We start from the raw sequence: 22,274 nt of genomic DNA on the forward strand, positions 1-22,274 counted from the left end.
AGAAGCATACTGTATCACAAGTATTAAAAAGTTCTTCTACTATTAACACTAGTTCGAGAAAACTATCCAGACCATTAAAATCAGCAAAGGCAGGAGGGATACACGTTAAAAAATCTGTAAGATCTTCCAATGCATGTCATCACGCCGTACAAAACTATCAATTATGTGCAAGTTTCTTTTTTAATCATATTTTTGCTCAATGCATCTTCTCCAAATCCATTTCGTGTTGTCACCAAACTGACTTAAATTACTACATTTATGATTTTATCCACGCTCAAGCACTACTCATTCCCTCATTAGTATTCGGTAATGGGAATTGCAATTGGATTATACTTTAAACAACAAACTGGAAGCAGAGAATGAAAGGGAAAAATGCTGGAAAAACAAACCATGATTCGTAATCTCTGCCTCCGTCGTTCAATGAATTTATGTTCCAAGAAATCAGCCTCTCTGCCTCCGTTGTTCACTCAAATTTCGTTCCCAGAAATCAACGTCTTTGCCTCGGTCGTTCAGTCCCTTTTCCTTCCCAGAAATCAGCATCTCCTCTCCATCGTTCAGTGGCTTTTTGTTCCCAGAAATCACCGTCTCTGCCCCGCCATTCAGTGACTTTCCGTTCCCGATCAATCAGTGTCTCTGCCTCGGTCGTTCAATGACTTTCCATTCTCAGAAAATAGCATCTCTGCCTTTGTCGTTCAGCTACCTCTGTTCTCAGAAATTGCCGTCTCTGCCTCCGTCGTCCAGCGCCCTCTATTCCCAAAAGTCGACTTCTCTGCTTCCGTCCTTCAAAACTCGCCTCGTCTCACTCCGTCGTTCAGCGCCCTCTGTTCCCAGAACTCAACTTCTTTGTTTGCGTCCTTCAAAACTCGCCTCCTCTCACTCCGTTGCTCTCAGCACTTAGGTCTCCACAGCTTTTCTCCCTTCAACGCTGCGTTTTCCAACTTCTCCAACATAGCCGGCCGTGTGTGGCTTCCCAGTGGAGAGCTCCAACGGATTTCACTTTAGGGGTAAGAGAGTAATTTGTGGATTATTAAAATTGCATCTAAGTCCCTTTGGGACTTCAGAAAAATTATGACATTTCAGGGGACTTTTTTGCTGTATTTTGGCTTCTGTGGGACCTCAATGTCATTCTCCCTTTATTCAATGCTGATTTTGCAAGAAGATAGGTTACATTAAGAAGGCTTGCAAGCAAAATCAAGCTAGTGATCAACAAGAAGAATAACCTCAATAGTAAGTAAATTTCACAAACAAACAAGATGTACTGGATGGTATATTTTTTTATGGCTTCTCAGTCAATTCATTTACTTGGTAATAAAATCTAGTTTGTTGACAGTTGTTGCATGAATCACATGTCTAAGGATGAAAGCTTGTTTTATTGCTTGGATGAGTCAGTAAAGTTCAAAGTTAAATTGGGAAAATGGAAAGATTGTTCATTTTGATGAAAAGGTTGAGCTATAACGCACAACAAAGAAGGTATCAAACACATCAATAATATGTTGTCTGTACCTTGTTTAACACAAAAATCTACCACTTGTTGCACAAATGAACACAAAGGGATGCTCATTATTGCTTAAAGACATGTCATATTTATGGTTCTAATGATTGTTTGGTTGCCAAAGCACCTATGATAGACAGAGATAACCCTTAGATTAGAATGAGTCATTTGATATTGCTAATTACGTTTCAAGTGATGAGTCCTGTCACATCTCACTAATTTTAATCTTGAGAATATGAATAATAAATTAGACAGAAGGTCAAGCAATAAAGTAGACTCAGAAACAAAACAACTTTTGAGTCGAGATCCAGCTCTTGTCGGGACTGATATTTTTGAAATTATCGATCCAAGAAGGGCAAAATAGAAAAATTGGAAACAAATTTCAGAAAATTTTCAAAAAATAGTAAAAAGATAAATGAGAGGTTTTGGAATCCTATTTGAGGCTCTAGAAGTAGAAATGGCATAAAAATAAATTATTACATAATTTTTTGTAAACAAAGGTTTTTCTAAAAAACAGGGAACAATTAGCTGGAAAAAATTATTTTAAATATATAGAGACCTCAATAAGTCTGAAAGATATAAAAAATTATTTGAGGATTTATTTGATTTTATAAAATTATTTTCAGGCCGTAGGAGTGAAAGAATTAATTTTAGGATATTTATTACCAAAATTTTATCGGTAAAGCCTGATTTCAGAGAAAATTCAAAATAAATAGTTAGAGATTGGGATAAATTTTAGAAAAATTCAGGAGACCTTCCTATGTTAAAATATGATTTTAGATGGGTAGAAATGAATTTTTTTAGGTCCAAAAATATTATTGAAAATTAGAAACAAATTTTAGCCGATACGATGAAATCAGGTAAAAAAAATGTTTAGAGATGCAAGGTAATACTTCTTCTTTCTTTCTCTAGCCCATTGGACTTCATTTTGGACCAGGAATGAACAGTAAATTTGTGGCCCAAGTGGTGCACATGGTTATAAAATAAAATAATGCATAATATCACATGATTTTATCCAAAACATTATTACATAAGGAACACTTGTACTCTCCCAATTTTCTGCAACTCCTCAAGGTCTACACATGGCCTTTAGCTCCAGATTTTTAAGAGACACTTAGAAGGAAGATGAGGCTACAGTGAGGTATATAAATACCCCCTCTTACACTTTCAATTTTTGGTTTTTAGACACTCAAAAGTGGGGGAGGTTTTGCTGTAGACAAAGCTGAGTTTGGGAGACAAGAACATGCTAAAAATAGCCTAGAATTTTCAAGCAAGAATCAAGGATCAATCAAGGTATGTTCAAGTTTTAATTTGACTATGACTCTAGCTTGAGTGAAATTTGGTGACAATATCCAAGGTGTTCTGCTGTCCAATTTTTGAAATGATGAGAAATGATTAGGCAAGGATAAAAGCCATGATTTAGAGCTTGGAATAGCTTGCTTAGTTGATGTTTGGATTGATTTTTGGAAGAAATTTCAAGTTCCCTATTAAAAACCATGATTTAGAGCTTGGAATAGCTTGCTTGGTTGATGTTTGGATTAATTTTTGGAAGAAATTTCAAGTTCCCTATTTAAGGGGGCATTTCAGCCACTATGTGTTCAGGGGTTTAGAAATTGTTTCGGTTTAATTTGATAATTCTAATAAGTTTAGAATGTGTTTTTGTGTGGGAATATACCAAGAAAAAGTGTTTGAAAGCATTAGAATTAAAAATGAAAATTCTAACCCTAAACTACCTTCAATTCGGCCATTGCTTGTTCTTAATGTTAGAGATTGTTTCAATATGATTTGATGATTCCAATAGGTTTAAAAGGTATTTTTGTGTGAGGGAACACCAAGGAAAAGTGTTTCAAATTATTGGAATCAAAAATGAAAATTTTGGATCCCCAAAGCATACTATTCGGCCAACTCAAGTTCAAGAGGAAGAAGTTTGATTTTGTTAAATATGATTTGATGATTGGATTCTATATAAAAAATAGTGTGGGAATAAACCAAGAGATTGATTGAAACAAAGAAGAAATAATTATTTCAAAAATCAAGAAAAAAGGGGTTTAATTGAGTATATTGTTGAGTAATGGTGTTTATGCTCCAATTATTGGTAATTTGGAATGTGTTTATCCTTGGATTGATAGCCATTGTGTGAGAAAACAAAGAGGAGCACCAAATACCTAAGGAGGCTGAATTGTGTATCTGAGTAAGAGGTAGCATTGAACTCATAATTTGATTGCTTTCTTATTTGTTTAAATGTGTTTATGTTAGTTGATTTATGTTGCCATGATGTGATTGAGCAAACTATGTGATTATGTGTGAATTTCTATGTCAAGTATGCTTTGGCAATATGTAATGTGGAATGGCATCATGGTTGATTTATGGGTCTCTTTCCATGGCAAATCAAATATACATAAAATGTTGCATAATAATTCTAGTTTTGTGGTAACATATCACATTTTAACATAGTAATGATAAGCATGATGATTGTAATTTATTGCTATTGAGATTTTCTATGAAATATCATTCTTTTATGTTCAAATATCTACCGAGTAGGGTTGTACCAAGCAAGGAGAAAGGCAAAGAGATTATCTTTGGAGATAATCGAGTTTAATGCCTCTTGATGAATATTTTGTAATTTTGATGAATTATTGTGAATTATTGAGAATTATTGTAATGATAATCAAGAATGTTATGCATGTGGATATTTGATGAAGAAATCATATATAAACATGTGATATGTGGCTGAATCATATTGGAATAGTTATTGTTTATTTTGGGCAAGTTTTGCATGAAAAGGGTAAAGGTTGACCAAGTTAAGGGTAAAGTTTGACCATGTGAAATTTTGAGTAAATGATGGGGTTTGGATCTGAAATTTGACATTCCAATAGATTATATTTTTAGCTTTAAAATGAGTAGTATTTCATGAAATTTGAAGTTTTTTACAAAAAGTTATACCCTTTCAAAGTTGGGCATAAATTCTGAAAAATTAAAAAAATGACCAAATGAACAGTATATCTTGACGTGGAAACTGGGCACACATGAATTGGATTCATACTCTAAATGTATTTTTTTCCCCTTAAAGAGCTTATTGCAAGCTTGAAGTAGGATTTGGAACCATATTGTTTTGATTTTTCTAGAATTAGTTATGATTTTTCAAAGTTTAGAGAAATCTAAGGTTATAATAAATAGTAACCCAAGAAAATAAATTTAAAAATTCAAAATTCTCCAACTTAATGACTTGTGAAATGGTTCCAAATGCTCCCACTTTATGTAAAATTGGGTAATAAAGTAAGGTGTGACAAGTCCTTGTTCTGGCATAGAAGATATGGGCATTTTAACTTTGTACCTTGTAGCTTTAAAGAACATGTCTGTGAAGTGCCTCAGTAGCAATTTACTTATATGAAATCTCTATTGTCAATGATATATGTGCTTCTTGTCAACATGCTAAAATGCATAGGGTGTAACTTCCAGCAAGAGCAACTTGGAGAGCCAAGAAGAAATTGAAATTAGTCCACAGGGATCTATAACGCCCTGTGACCATCAAGCCTTCAAGTACTTTGTGCTTTCCATTTATGGCTTTACAAGGATGGAAGGGGTATTTTCTTAACCAACAAGGCTCAAAGTGGATATTCCTGAAATGTGATGAGATCTGACAACGGAAAGGAGTATACCTTCATCAATTTGATGGTTTTCATACTGATATGGGAATTGAACATCAACTTATGACAGATATTCACATCAGCAAAATGGGATTTCAAAGGAAGTCGTGGGCTGAGGCTATTTGTATAGATATTTATTTGCTAAATAGGCGACCAACTAAACCTATCGAACGGAAACTTCCCTGTAGAAGTTTGGAGCGATATTAAGCCTTCTATTAAGCACTTGAAGACCTTTGGTTCAGTCTGCTATATTCATGTTTCAATTGAAAAAAGGTCCAAAATAGATCAAAAGGAAGGAGATCTTTTTAGGTTATGCAGAAATGTCTAAAGGGTATAGTAATATTAGTTGATGAATTCTCTCAGTAGAATTGGGGCAATGGATGTAGAGAACGAGATGAAGTGCAGAAACAGCCAACTTCTCCACCATAGAGACTATCGATGATTCCTCACAGCTTAATGAAGATAAAGGCAATAACGAAGAATCTTCACCTTAGACTACAGTTCTCAAGACAAAACCATGGTAAGGCGTATTGAATGGAGGAATGCAGTGAAGGAGATAAGGATGATAGAAAAGAATAAGACCTGACAACTATACAAAGACTAGAAAACAAAACTGTTATTGGAGTATTGGAGTCAAGTGAATTCTCATTGCTCAGTTGAATCCAAATGTCTCAATAAACAAACCTAAGGCCAGGCTGGCTGCTAAGGAATATTCACAGTAAGCATGAGTGGGCAATGGTGATACATTTGGACCGGTTGCTTGGCATGATCCTACCAAGCTTTTAGTGGCTTTCTCAGCTCAAATGAAGTGGAAAATATTTCATTCAGATGCAAAGTTAGCTTTCTAAAATGGAGAGTTACAATAAGAGATCTTTGTTGGGCAATCAGAGGTAATCAAGTTTTTGGTAAGAAAGAGACAGTTTATAAGCTTCACAAAGGTCTTTATGGTTTCAAACAAGTTCCTTAAGCTTGCTACAGCAAAATTGATGGTTATCTTAATCATTTTGAGTTTCAAGAGGAGTGAAAATGAAGCTACTTTACATGTGAGAAAGGAGGAACATACGAAATTTCTGTTAATGTTACTCTGTTGATTTGTTAGTGAATTAAAAATTTTAAGAAGGAAAAGAAATGAGTGATCTACGGGAAATGAAGCATGTTTTGGGAATCCAAACTAAGGGAACGGTCATTTCTTACTAAGAAGATACTGTTGATATTCTTAAAAGGTTTAAAACTGAAAGACGCAGATTTGTTGACACTCCATTGGCTTTCAAAAGAAGAATGTGGTAAAACAACTAATGTTACAACACACAGAAGTTTAATTAAAAGTCTACTATATTTAACGACTAATAGTCATAGGCCTAAGTTTGATGTTTCCCACAAGTCTGCTATCAAGGTTCATCCATTCTCTAATTCAGGTTCCTTTGAGAGTTACAAAAATGGCTTTATCCTTAGAGTAATTAATCATCATTAAAATAAGGTAGAGATTTGTCTGATCATACCTCTCGAATAGTTAGCGGTGTACTTCTTTTAGGTACGATAATATCACGGGCTGTAAGGGCTTCGTTATTCACTAGGTTGACATTGAGTCTCTTATCTTGCGTTAGCAACTACAATATCTTCTGGTGCAAGTACTATTAGGAAGCCAAATGCAACGGGCTATTCCTGTTCTTGTCCCCCTCGTTTAATAGCTTCTCAAGCTTCTCTTGTACAAAAATTTTAAGGGGAGTAGATTGTGTTAAAAACAAAGAGGCTAAACTATACCTAAACTCATGACCATAATAGCAGCAAGGAGTAGGGAGGTTCCTTGGTGCTTCTCCCGATTTTGTATTGCAGCTTCCAGTAAGAGATCAATAGTACCAACCTGTTTAGTCTCAACAGCCAAGTATAATGGCGATTTACCTTCATTATTCAGATAATTGGGCACATCTTTATCTGCTTCAAATATGAGACGAGTAATCTCAAGATCACGTGTCCTCACAGCGTCATGCAAATGCCATGTTTCCAAACTCATTCTTTATCCTCAGCAGGTTTTTCTCTTCATCATCATCATGAAATTGAGCTGCATAACGGTAAATAATTGTAGAGGTTAATCCAACCCCCTCCATTCTAGGGACTCGGAACCTCTCCACTTCTTTACTGTCTATTTCCCCTCCACTTTCCTGATCTTGACCGTTCATCAAATCAAGAGGCCCCCCGGGGTGGAGTTTGCAGTGTGTTGTGAAAACATGAGCCATGAGATTCAATAAATGGTCAAGATTGGGGAAATAGAGGGAAAATGGATAGTAAGAAAAAGGAGAGGTTCCGAGTCCAAATTCTAATAGCAAAATGAAGACCCATATCTCCTGCCATGTTTGTCCTTGTGATTAATGGAGGGAAGTGATCAGCCATTAGTCTCAGAACAAATCCGTTTGGATTAACAGTAGAAAAAGTAACTTATTTTCAATTTAATTTTTAGAAAAGTGAGATGAAATAAAAGTTAGATTGAACAGTGTGATTTATGTTTGAATTGACTTTTATAAAAATTAGTTTGTGAAGTGAAAAAATTGTTTAGATTATAACGGAATAAATAAGTTTAGTTTACAGAATGATTAAAATGGATATGACTTTTATTAAATAATAAAAAATAATTAAAAATATGAATTTACAAAATATAATAATTTTAAATTATTATAATATGAAAAAGTTGTATTTAATTAATAAAATATATTTAAATTAGAAATGCAAATTTTTGAACCACATAATATTAAATAATTAATTAGATGATATACTCTATACAATTTATGTAAATATACAATAAAAATAATATTAAAAATTTAAAATATTATAACTACTATTAAAAATTATTTTAGAATATTAAAAATAAATAACTAAAAACTGATTGGAAATTACAAGGAATATATAGAGAGAAGTACAAGAACAATATAGATAAAAGGGCAAAAATATATTTTAATTCTAAAAAGCTACTTTTGCACAAGTCATAAGTAAGTTTTAAGTGTTTTTACAATTGTGCTTAAAAAAGCAGCTTCTAGCCCATATATAAGTCAAATTGGCCAAAAACTGTGACAAACAATTCTCAAATTTACAAACTAACTTATCACACCTATAAGCTACTTTTCCCCCTCCAAAGCACTACACCAAATAGACTGAATATCTCTTCTTTGCCTTTTAATCACATGGTGAAGTCACTACAAAAGAAACATGCTCTTAGTGATGAAATTTAATGACATAATTTTTTATTTAGTGACGGAATTTGTTCCGATGCTAATTCCTTCGTTGCTAATTGATTAGCGATGGAAAATTTTGTCGCTAATTACCAACATAAATTTTTTGTTGCTAATCTATCACTAATTCTTGACAGAAATTTCCTTCACTAATCCGTCACTAACCTAATTTTTTAAAAAATAAAACAAAATACCACGTGGCACCTCTACCAATTGCCACGTCATCACTAGGAACCACCTCCACATGTCACTGCCACCTCACCTTTGCCTGCCACGTGTGCTGCCCACCTCGCCTCTGCCTACCACGTGTGCTACCACGTGTCGTCATCACATAATTCCCTCCTCAAAGTGACTTCTCCATGGCTTGAACCCAGGATCTCCTCTGTGCGCGTGTATAGCTTTGCCAGTTGAGTTGCGATGAACCTGTTGACTTATTATATAAAATTAAATATATATAATATTATTTTACACAACAATTATATATATTATTAAAAAACTAAAAATATACTATATGATAATTTTAATCATAACTATTTTAATGAAAAAATAAATATATTTTTTTACTATTTGTTTTATAATGTTTTATTTTTTAAAAAATATTTTTAATATAATTTTAATTTCTAACGACACTAATTTTGAATTTTAAATCATAAATAATTTTTTATAAATAATTTTTAATTAAGATTGATAAGATATACAATTTAATTATATATGTATTATATTGTATTATATTATATTATCTATATGTGTTTTATATATTTGAAGAAAATCATTTATAATTAGTCAAAAAATTTTGTTATTCAAAAAATAACTACTATAATAAAATCTAATTAATTATTCTATATAAAAAATTAAATGATTTGAATAGATTATGATAAACAGTATTCTCTTACTTGTATATATATCCTATGTAATTTATTTTCTTAAAATTCTTTATATATCATTTGTTTTTGTATTGAAGACCAAAACCAATCTATATTATGGGTATTAATTATATCATGATTAAATTTTATTATTTGATGATTGAAATATAAAATTCACTTCAATATTAGTTTGCACTCATATAAATTCCTTTTTTGGTTTTGAATTTCTATCATATATTATATATTTCAATATATTTTACATATAATAAAATTATTTCTTTCTTATATTAGTTTGTATAAGAAAGTTATTAATATTCTTATTATATTTTTTAATTATTATTAATAATCAAGAGGAATTTATTTTAACAAAATATAAGCAAGTTTTCTAAGAAATTGTCTTTTTATTTTCAGTGTATACATAATGATAACAATATCTTCATTAACACTAACTCCACAAATATATCAATTTATTTTATAATTGAAAATGTTTTTAAATCATTATGTTCTTTATTGTTATTATATAAATTTTTGTAAGATTATAATTTAAAATAACAAAATTTAAAATTAGTGACGGAATTGCGATGGAATAGAATTAACGACGGAATTAGTGACAAAAACTTTCATGACAAAACAATTTAGCGACTGAACTTGCTGACAGAAAAAATTCCGTTGCTAATTCCGTCGCTAAATATTTATTGATGGATTTTTCAATAGATTAGCAACGAACAGAAATTCCGTCACTAATCCGTCACTAATATTAGAGACGAAAAAATTCTCTCTCTAATCCATCAAAAAAAATTAGTTACAGAATTTCCGTCACAATTCCGTCGGAAATTAGCAACAAAATTTTTTTCCATCACAAATTCCGTCACTAATCAGCTATTTTGTTGTTGTGAGTATAGTACTATTTCCAATTCTTAATATAAAACCTAATTTGACAGTCAATTTGGTCCTAAATATAAAACCTCCAATTTACTTTATCTCTCATATTAAGCCATTTTTTCCCAAGTTGTATATGTTAAAAGTTTTATCAAATAATAATTTCAGTTAACACATATGATTAGTAAGGGTACTTTACAAAAAAAAACAACACCTATGTATTACAAATAACTAAATTAATTTTCTTAATTCACTTAAATTAGTTAACATCTTCCCTTTCTGAGGGTGTGAACAATTTTATAATATATGATAACCTCTTAAAATAATTTTTCCATATTTTTTTCTGGAATCATGGAGGCCTCTATGTATTTTAAATAATTAATTTTGGCTAACTTTACATTGTTTAGCCAAAAATATCCTAAAATATAGAGAATTCTATAATAATTTATTTTTACTTTTTTAATGGGGCGATTTAGGTGAGATTCAATGTAGATCTAATTTTCTATTCACTCGTGGGTTAGTGAACGTGTCACAGTATGTTATCTTATTATTAATAAAAAATTTCATATATAGCTTGAACGACCCTCACAAATTGCAAATACTAATTTTGTAAGAATTAATCAGATTAAAGCTATAGCATCATAAAGAATAAGGGCATAATCTTTTGGCTTTTTAATTTTGAAATAGAATTTCCCCTGCTCCCCAAATTATATTTTTTAATGGTTTTTCAGGATTTTTTTTTGGAATTTTGGGCATAAATTCCTAGTTTGCACTTTCTTGACCGGATATTTTGAAAATGACAGTCCGGTCCCTACTCAGGTTTCAATTAAAAAATTGTTCTATCTATCTATTTACTATACTGCCTAACCCTTCATCTATTTTTATTCCTTATTCTTAGAATTAAAATTAACAAGATGTGATAAATTCTAGCAGCAAAATGAAGAGCCATATCTCCTGCCATGTTTGTCCTTGTGATTAATGGAGGTAGTGATCAGCCATTAGTTGAACAATATCCACGCTTTGCTTTTTAACCACACGGTTGTTAGGATCAAGGTTTTGATGATAACAAAGTAAGAAATATGTGTTTTAGTATGTTGATCGATCAAGAACTTATCAATAACTTGATAGATAATATTTCTATACAATCAGTAACTTAGCAGTAACATTGATCGATAACCTTATAGATAATGTGTTGATCGATCAATTGATCGATCATTGTTAACTTAGTTATGTATAAAAGTTTGCAGTAAATTATCGATCACTTGATCGATAATCAAAATGATAGAATATCAGTAAGATGAAGTGATGCAAATCTGATAGGCATTTATCGATCACATGATCGATAAATGATTTATCGATGAGAAGACAGATAAATCGTAATGCGCTCTGTTCACTCTATGTCTTGCTTTAGTCACCATTTATCGATCACTTTAGCGGTCAGTGATTTATTGATAATGTGATCGAACATTGCTTTATAAACCAGTCTACATGCAGGTTGTTACCCAAGTGGCTTATTGATCATTTGATCAATCAGTGGATTATAGATCAATTGATCGATCATGAGTATCTCGTCTTCAACTAATGGTCTTTTCGATCACCGGATCTATGATCGATCATGGCACTTACTTGTATGCCTTGTTTTTCACATAATGTGATCGATAAATAAGTTCTTTGACTTTACAAGATTAAATCTCTTTGTTCTATTTTATCGATCATTTGATCGATCATCCATTAATCGATCACCTATTCGATAATTTACAAAGTCTGTGTTTTCACTAAATATACTTCTCGTTATTGTTTATCGATAAGTTTATCCATCATCTATTTATCGATAATGTGTTTGATCATTCTTGCTCTAAAATCTGTTTCTATAACACCTTGTTTATCGATAGCCTGATCGATCAACAGGTGTTCGATCACTTGCTCGATCATGGAGCGATTTCAGTTTAAAGTTCAATCAGTCACGATGTTTGTCAAAATTTATCATCTATTTCATTCAAGCTTTTCTCATCCTTTATGTTTATCTTAATTTTCTATTTAAAGAGATTCAAAATCAAAAGTGACCTTGATCTTCATTTTCTCTGCATACTAGTATGAAGTCACTGTTTTCCCTTATCGATTACTTGATCGATAAATCATTAATGTATCACTTGATCGATAAACTTAGTTATCTATTTCAAACGCTCTCACTCTAAAGAATTGATAGCCTGTTCGAGCAACTGGGAAAACACGCAACCAAACTCTCAACGGCTAGAAGCTCTTCTATCTAACAGTTACTAAACTACCTTAACTATAAAAGGCACGAAGAAGCATTAAATGAATAGATTGAATACAGAACTACCCTCTGTTGATTATTTACTGTTATATTCAATACTCTGTTCTTCCATACACCGAGCGTCAGTGATTCTCATTTATTCACTCTATAAGAGAGGTTGTATCTATCATCATTAATCACGTTCTGTGTGAAACTCAAGAGTGTGGATTGTAACCTTACAGGTAGTAAGGGGGAGTGATTGAGAGTATCAATTGTTGTACTATGGCACCAAGAGCCTGATTAATCTTGGAACATAGTGGAATACTCAGAGGTATTCTGAGCACTGGACGTAGGTCAAGTGGCTGAGACCGAACCAGTATAAGTTCTGTGTCCACTTTCTACAGTGAAATCTCTCCAACTCACACTCTCTGTTTCTGTTAACTTATTGTTTTAAATTCTCAAAATTTTTATAACTCACCCAATTCACCCCTCTCTTGGGTGAGACTGCCACTAACATTTGTATCAGAGCATGTCTCTTCTGTAAAGACTTAACAATCTGAAGAGAGATCCCATGGCAGGATTCGGAGACAGCATGCTATCTGAAAGGTGTTCAACATCAAAATCGCCTAGCTTCAACGGAGAAAACTATACCTTTTGGAAGATGAGGATGAAGATCTTCATCAAGGCTACTGAGTATAGATTATGGGATGTGATTGAGCATGGTAACTACGTTCCTATGAAAACCATAGATGGACAGCAAGTACGTAAGAGCCCCAACGAGTTCGATGAAGAAGATAGAAAGTTGGTGACTCTAAACGACAAAGCCATCAACATACTTACCTGTGTACTAAGCTAAAGAGAATACTTCTGAGTTTCCAGTCTGGAAAATGTGAAAGAAATGTGGGAAGCACTAGAGATAGCTCACGAAGGAACCACTGATGTAAAATAGAGCAGAATCAACACTCTCACCACAAAATTCAAGTTACTCAGAATGAAGGATGGAGAGAGTATCCGAGACATAGGGCAATGCTATTTGGAAGATGTAAAATAGAGCAGAATCAACACTCTCACCACTGTTTATAAGATTCTCGCATCTTATAAACCACCTCACTGCACTCGGGAAGAAGTATACTCAGGAAAACCAAGTGAGGAAAATCTTAAGTGGTCTTACAAAAGAATGGGAGCCAAAAGTAACAGCCAATAAGGAAACGAAGGGAGAATCAATTGGCTCGGTTGCAATGCTATTTGGAAGCCTTCTAGAATATGAGAGCAAGCAAAGATATAAAAAGGAGATGAATGAGAAAAACCGTAAAAGTATTGCTCTCAGAACTCAAGAGAGCGAAGATGACAATGAAGAAGACCTGGAGATAACGAAATGGGTCTTATTGTCAGAAGATTCAAGAAATTCTACAAGAACAAGGCTCCCAGGAAGTTTCAGTCAAAACGCAGAGTCTTAACATCACAGAATGAGCCAAAAGAACAAATTATTTTCTTTGAGTATAAAAAGCTGGGACACATCAAAGCAGAGTGTCCCTAGCTATCTAAAATGAAGGACAAAGAAACGAAGAAAGAAAGGTTCAGAAAGAAGAAAGCCTTTGTCACGTCAATTTGGGGAGATAGTTCTTCAGAAGAAGAAGAAGAAAGTGATGATGAAGAAACCGCCAACATCTGTCTTGTGGCTCAGGAAGATGAAGAATCAGAGACAGATGAGGTAATCACTTCTGAACCCTCCTATGATGAATTATAATCTGAATACAAAGCATTACATTTAGAATTAGTAAGAATTGTAAAGGAGTTGGTTAGCTCTAAGAAAAGAATAAATTTCTGGAGGAACAGCAAACAAAGCTGAAAGACAATGAAGTTCCACCTCCAGTATGTACGGAATGTGAACAGAAAAAAAAAAGAAAGCCAAGGATCTCACAAAAACCTTAGAGAAATTCACTAAGGGTAGTGAAATGCTCAAAGTGATTTTGGGAGCTCAACGATGTTCAATGGATAAAAATAGAATAGGATATGATCCTATTCAAGATAAGACGAAGGGAAAGAAGAAGAGTAGTGGTCGATCATATCTTACCTTCTTTAGAAATATTATTCATTCCTCTAATCCTTTTGTAATATGTTCTTATTGCAATCGTAAAGGTTATACAATCTCTTCTTGTTATCACAGAAAGAAAGGAATTTACGGGACATTAAAATGGGTGCCCAAAGGTACTTATGTGCCTAGGACAACTCATACTAACCAAAAAGGACCCAAGAAGGTATGGGTACCTAAAACATGATTATGTTGTTGCAGGTATGCCTCAAAGTGTCCAGAACGAATAAATGGTACATCGATAGTGGATGCTCCAGACATATGACAGGTGATATTGAGAAATTCACATCACTCAAACCAAGAGAAGGAGGCAAAGTAAGCTTCGGTGGTAATCAATTTGGAAGAATTGCTGGAATCGGAGAGATAGGAAGTGACAAAGGAATGAAGGTTGAAGATGTGTACTACGTAGAAGGTCTGTGTCACAATCTGCTCAGTGTCAGTCAAAGTACCGACAAAAACAACTGGGGGATCTTCGATTTAGAAGAATGCTTAGTCATAAGTAAAGACGACCTGCCTTTAAAGAAAGAAGAGTTGAATATAAAGCTGAGAACTCCAAGGGACGGTAATTGTTATACGCTCCAAATTGACTCATCTTCTGAAAACTGTTTTATTAGCAAAAAGGAGGAAAGTTGGGTTTGGCATAAACGTCTTGCACATGTTAACATGAATCAACTTTCAAAATTAACAAAAAGGGATTTGGTTATTGGTTTACCAAAAATTCAGTACGAACATGATATTATTTGTGATGTCTGTCATAAGGGTAAACAAACAAAGTCTTCGTTTAAATTAAAGAAGACAGTCTCAACCGAAAGGCCACTCCAAATGCTTCATATGGATTTGGTTGGTCCATCAAGAGTGAAAAGTTTCGATGGAAATCTGTACACTCTTGTGATAGTTGATGACTATTCAAGATTCACTTGGACTCTGTTTCTTTCCTCTAAAGACGAAATGTTTAATGCATTTATTGTTTTTGCCAAGAAGGTCCAAAATGAGAAAGGTATTTCCATTATGTCAATCAGATCTAATCATGGAGGAGAATTTGAAAACAACAAATTCGCAGACTACTGTGACGAGCACAGAATTGATCACAACTTTTCAGCACTAAGAACTCCTCAACAAAACAGTGTTGCTAAGCGAAAGAACAAAGTGCTCATTGAAATGGCAAGGGCAATGCTGAATGAGAAAGGAATTTCACAAGTATTCTGTGCAAAAGCAATGAGTACTGCGTGCTACATGTCCAATAGAGCTTACATTAGAACATTGCTCGGAAAAACACCATATGAGCTGTACAAAGGAAGAAAGCCTAACCTGGCTCATCTAAAGATCTTCGGAAGTAAGTGCTACATTCACAACAACAACAAAGAGAATCTCGGTAAATTCGATCCTAAAGCTGATGAAGGTTTATTTCTTGGTTACTCTAATCACAGTAAAGCTTATAGAGTTTTCAACAAACGTACTTTCACAATTGAAAAATCAATACATGTTATGTTTGCTGAAACTGAGCCGATTTCAAAACCTCTAGATGATGATGCTGAAATCGTTCAAAATTTTCAAAAACTGGATTTAAACAAATTTTCAAATAAATTACCTTTAGAGGAATGTTTAGAAAACAAAAATGATTTAAATGAACCTTCTTCACAAGAAAATTTAGAACAGCCTAAGGCTTGGAGACATAACCGAGACCATCCTCTGGAACAAGTCATTGGTAAAGTCAATAAAGGGGTCAAAACCCAGAGACAAGTGTTCAATAAAATGTGCTTCTCTGCGTTCATCTCACATATTAAACCCACCAATGTTGACGAGACTCTATCTGATGAATTCTGGATAGTTGCAATGCAGGAAGAGCTGAACCAATTTGAGAGGAATCAAGTTTGGGAATTGGTACCCAGACCTAATAGTCATCCAGTCATAGGCACCAAATAGGTATTCAAAAATAAGCTCGATGAATCTGCATAAATCGTCATAAACAAAGCCAGATTAGTAGCTAAAGGCTATAATCAGGAAAAAGGTATTGATTATGAGGAAACATATGCTCAGTAGCTAGATTGGAAGCCATACGAGTACTTTTAGCATTTGCTTGCATAACAGATTTCAAATTATATCAAATGAATGTTAAAAAAGCATTTTTGAATGGTTATATTTTATGAAAAGTTTTTATTGAACAGCTCCTAGTTTCAAAGATTCAGACTTTCCTAATCATGTTTACAAACTAAAAAAGGCTCTATATGGTTTAAAACAAGCTCTTAGAGCTTGGTACGAATGCCTTAGCAATTTTCTGATAGAAAAAGGTTTTGAAAGAGGCAAAGTGGATGCTACACTTTTCATTAAAAGAAGTAGAAAGGAACTTTTGATTGTTCAAATCTATGTGGATGATATTATTTTCAGAGCTACTAATGAGGATCTTTGTCAAGAGTTTGCTAAGCTAATACACGGGGAGTTCGAAATGTCGATGATAGGAGAACTAAATTTCTCCCTGGGCTTACAAATCAAGTAGAAGAAAAATGGCATATTTATATCCCAGATGAAGTATTTGAAGGAGTTACTAAAGAAATATGGACTAGAAAATGCTAAAAGTATAAAAGCTCCTATGAGCTCAACCATCTCGTTAGATGCAGACGAAACGGGTAAGGACGTGAATCTGACCAGATATAGAGGAATGATTGGTTCATTACTCTACCTCACTGCTAGTAGGCCAGATATTCAATTCAGTGTGAGAATGTGCGCAAGATATCAATCAGCCCCCAAAGAATCACATGAAGAAGCTGTCAAGCGAATCCTCAGATACCTTGTCAGAACACAGAATTTAGGAATCTGGTATCTAAAGAAGGGAGCAGAATATCTAATGGGATATTCAGATGCAAATCATGGAGGATATAAGACAGACAGAAAGAGTACCACTAGGCAATGTCAATTCTTCAAAGGGCACCTTATCTCATGGTCAAGCAAAAAGCAGAATACTGTAGCAATTTCCTCCACATAATCATAATATGTTGCCACTACCAATTGTTGTGCTCAGATTCTATGGTTAAGATAACAACTACAGGTTCTAGGAATCAACTTGAGAGAAATTCCAATCCTGTGTGACAACACAAGTACGATAAGCCTATCGAAGAATCCAGTTCATCATGCCTGAACTAAGCATATTGACGTTCGACATCATTTTATTTAGGATCATGTTCAAAAGAAAGTCGTAAAAGTAGAATTTATCTCTACTGAGTATCAAATAGCAGATATTTTTACGAAGCCTCATGATCAACAAAAGTTCAACTACTTTAGAAGAGAACTGGGAATGGTAAATCCCAATGAGTTGTAAGAAATCTCATTTTATCTCTCAAATTTGAATCTTTAGATTTAATGTTTTGATGATTAAAAGACTAACATAAGCATTGGAGTAGATAGAAATTTGTTTTGCAAAAAGCTCTATTTTGTCAAAGAAAAATAGAGGTAAACAGAGTATGGAATGATCAATAAAGACATTGATAATCATGATGCCATGAAGGGATCATTTATCGATCAACTGATCGATAAATGAAGCATGTGAGGAGAAAGAAGAAAATCAGAACAAGGATTATCGATAAGCTGATCGATAAGATGATTATCGATCAAGACATCAATCAGGAGCAACAAGGATTTGAGACACTTCATTCAATTTTGGTAAGCATTATCGATAAGCTGATCAATAAACTGTTAATCGATCAAATGATCGATAAAACAGACCAGGTATGTGTTTCCTATATCTATGTTTATCGATAACATGATCGATAATTGCTTGTTCGATAACTTGATCGATAATTGCTTGTTCGATAACTTGATCGATAATTGTCTTAAGTATTCTTATGTGTTCTTCATATTTATTGAACACGTGATCGATCACCCATTGATCGATAACATGATCAATAATTCTGGTGTTTTATAACGTTCAATTTTTTGAAAACCCCTGTCAGTTATCGAACCCTAACTCGAAAGAAAAAAAACTGATCCCCTGTTTCCACACAATGGTCCAAAATCACTATTCCATTAAATTTTCGACCCCTTTCCACTCGAATCCAACTTTGAAGGTTGCTCGATCTACATCGCACTCAACAAACACTTCCTTAACTGATTAAATCCTCAGAATTCTTTGGCCCTACAAAAATGGTAAGAGTTAAGCAGCCCAATGTTGAGCCGGAAGAGAGCACTGAGAAACGAACCCAACCTAGCGACACTACTCCCTTGGGCACAAAGAAGAGGTATAGACTGAAAGTGAGGGAAGAATTGTCAAAGAAAAGAGGAGTCCTCAAAATTCGAGAGAGTCGAGCTGAAGAGCAACCCACTCCTCAAAGAAAATCTCCCCGGTCTAAATTCAAGCTACCAGTGGTCACTGAGGAATCTGAAACAGAATCTAATAAGGGAGCATCAGTTCAGAAAGCTGTGGAAGCTGCCTTGAGAGTTTCCATTCCCAAGCAATCGAGACAGAGAAAGCAAAGAGCCAGTGAAGGCGTGTCATGCCAAATTCCTAATGAAGGTATCCCTTCTAATTTTTCTATGCTGTTGATTGGAAATCTTGATAGTAAAGTAAATTTGGCTAAGTTTAAGACAGATTTTGCAAACCAAAAATTCTATCATGTGGTTTCTGTAGATATTGAGAGCCTGAAGAAAAACAAACAGATTAATCTAGATTTAAGTGACCCATTGCAATATTACTCAAATTGGTTGATTATTGGCGGAGAGTATTGTCTTGAGGTAATTAAGAGGTTCTACTGTAATATGGAATCAGTAGAAGAATATGATGAGCAGGATAATCTGATAAATGATTATCTACAGGTTAAACTTAGAGGTCGAACCTTCCATATTACTGGTGCTAAGCTGAATGAATTGTTGGGAACCCAAGAATCTGTGAGGGGGGATATGAATGACATCAAAGCTTACAAGATTTTGATGCAAAGTGATGACTACCCCGGTGAGCTAAACTTTCCACCTAAGCAAATGTGTGATTATTATAGAATCATCCACTTTATCTACTCGAGGAGCATGATCAACAAGTCCAGGAGCTTTTCACATCTAACTCTGGATGATTATTTGCTATTGGCAAGGATAATTAGTGGGGAAAAGATCAACATAAGGGCTTTGATCTTTAATGAGATGAAGGATTTTATTCTTAACAAATCCAAGTCTACACCAATTCCCTATCCTCAGTTGGCCACCTACATCCTTTAAGCAAATAACATCGCCTCTTTTGAGCCTGGAGAACCCAAGACAAAAGTTCCTGCTTTTGGCATCACCCAGCTCAACAAAATGAGGATCCTTGTACCCTTTAGACCCTCACAAAAGATGACTTAGAAAAATAAAGGGAAACAACCAGCTGTCAGCACTTCTAGAACCCAAGATGAGGCCAAATCCACTGCAGCTCCCTCTCATACCCCTAGACCATCATTTCTGGAAAGATCAATCAGGGAGACGTTTCAAGCAGAACTTCAAGACTTTGAGAGAAGAGTTTATGCCACTGCAAGAGACTATAGGGAAGTCTTTGACAGAAAATTTGAGGGCATTTCCAAAATTTTGGATCTTCACCGACAAGCAATGATAGTTTTGGAAAAGGAAGTCTCTCAAAGATTTGATCATGTTGACAGAGAGATCAAAGAGCTCAAAGGGATGGTGGCCTTTCTCTGCAACAACTTCTCTGCACCCAGCACCTCTTTTAGTTTTGAGGATCTACCTTCTCATCCGCCTTCTCCTCCTCACCATGAGCCTGCACCATCTACCTCAACCATACCCTCTTCTCCTATTTCCCCTTCCCCATCTATACCACCTACCTCTCCCACTCATCCTATTACTTTGGCTCTTATCACTGTTCTACAGCCACTCCCTTCTCTGCATTTTCCACCTTTCTCTCCACTTTCTCAACTTCCACCTCTTCCTATTCCTCTTCCCATGCTTGTTGTTTCTACTCCTTCCCCTTCTTCTTCTAATGCTGACAAAAAAGGGGAGAAGGATTCTACTGTTTAGTTGCTCTTTCTACTGTTTAGTTGTTTTTTTCCTCTACTGTTTAGTTGATTTTTTTATCTTGATTTCTAACAATTATGTATTTAATTTTCTTACTAATATGTACTCTGATAGTTCATGTTTATAAGTTAATTTTTCCCTTATGTTGCCTTTCTGTCTCACTTTGATCTGTCAAAAGCCTTTGCTGTTTTGATTTTACCGTTATCTTATGCTACTTAGTCAATATCCCTCACCTATGTTTTGTCATCATCAAAAAAGGGGAGAATGTTAGGATTAAAGTTTTGATGATAACAAAGTAAGGAATATGTGTTTTAGCATGTTGATCGATCATCTGATCAATCAAGAACTTATTGATAACTTGATAGATAATATTTCTATACAATCAATAACTTAGCAGAAACATTGATCGATAACCTTATAAATAATGTGTTGATTGATCAATTGATCGATCATTGTTGACTTAGTTATATATAAAAGTCTGCAGTAAGTTATCGATCACTTGATCGATAATCAAAATGATCGAATATCAGTAAGATGAAGCAATACAAATCTAATAGGCACTTATCGATCACATGATCGATAAATGATTTATTGATGAGAAAACAAATAAATGGTAATGCCCTCTATTCACTCTATGTTTTGCTTTAGTCACCATTTATCGATCACTTTAGCGGTTAGTGATTTATTGATAATGTGATCGAACATTGCTTTATAAACCACTCTACATGCAGGTTGTTACCTAAGTGGCTTGTCGATCATTTGATCGATCAGTGGATTATCGATCAACTGATCGATCATCAGTATCTCATCTTCAACTAATGGTCTTTTCGATCATCGGATCGATAATCAAATTATCGATAATATGATCGATCACTGTACTTACCTATATGCCTTGTTTTTCACATAACGTGATTGATAAATCAGCTCTTTAACTTTACAGGATTAAATCTCTCTGTTTTATTTTATCAATCACTTGATCGATCATCTATTAATCGATCACCTATTTGATAATTTACAAAGTCTATGTTTTCACTAAATATACTTCTCGTTATTGTTTATTGATAAGTTTATCCATCATCTATTTATTGATAATGTGTTCAATCATTCTTGCTCTAAAATCTGTTTCTATAACACCTTGTTTATCGATAGCCTGATCCATCAACAAGTGTTCGATCACTTGTTCGATTATGGAGCGATTTCAGTTTAAACTTCAACCAGTCATGATGTTTGTCAAAATTTATCATCTATTTCATTCAAGCTTTTCTCAACCTTTATGTTTATCTTAATTCTCTATTTAAAGAGATTCAAAATCAAAAGTGACCTTGATCTTCATTTTCTCTGCATACGAGTATGAAGTCACTGTTTTCCCTTATCGATCACTTGATGGATAAATCATTAATCCATCACTTGATCGATAAACTTAGTTATCTGTTTCAAAAGCTCTCACTCTAAATAATCGATAACCTGATCAATCAACTAGTCATCGATCATTACTTTGATCAAGGATGTATGGTTATTATTCAACACATTTAACAACTGATTGATTCTACTTGTAAACTATGAATGTTCATTTTATCATTTGTTCGGTTTTGATCTTACTCTGCAAAGAAAAACTTATTGAATTAAAGTATTATTACAGATTATGAAGAAAAACCCAATGGCTCTTCAATGGTTGTCTAAGTAGCTTGTAACCTACCTTGTCCGACACAATGCTCCTGGGCATGCCATGTAAACTGAGCCACATGTTGAAGAAATGCCTCTGCCACGTGACTGGCACTAAAGTTCACAGGCAATGGAATGAAATGGCTGTATTTAAATAAGCAATCGATGACCACCATTATCAT

Source organism: Neltuma alba, unplaced genomic scaffold (assembly GCF_004799145.2).
Source record: "Neltuma alba isolate B1F8T4 unplaced genomic scaffold, ASM479914v2 tig00005370_pilon, whole genome shotgun sequence".
Classification (NCBI taxonomy): Eukaryota; Viridiplantae; Streptophyta; class Magnoliopsida; order Fabales; family Fabaceae; genus Neltuma; species Neltuma alba.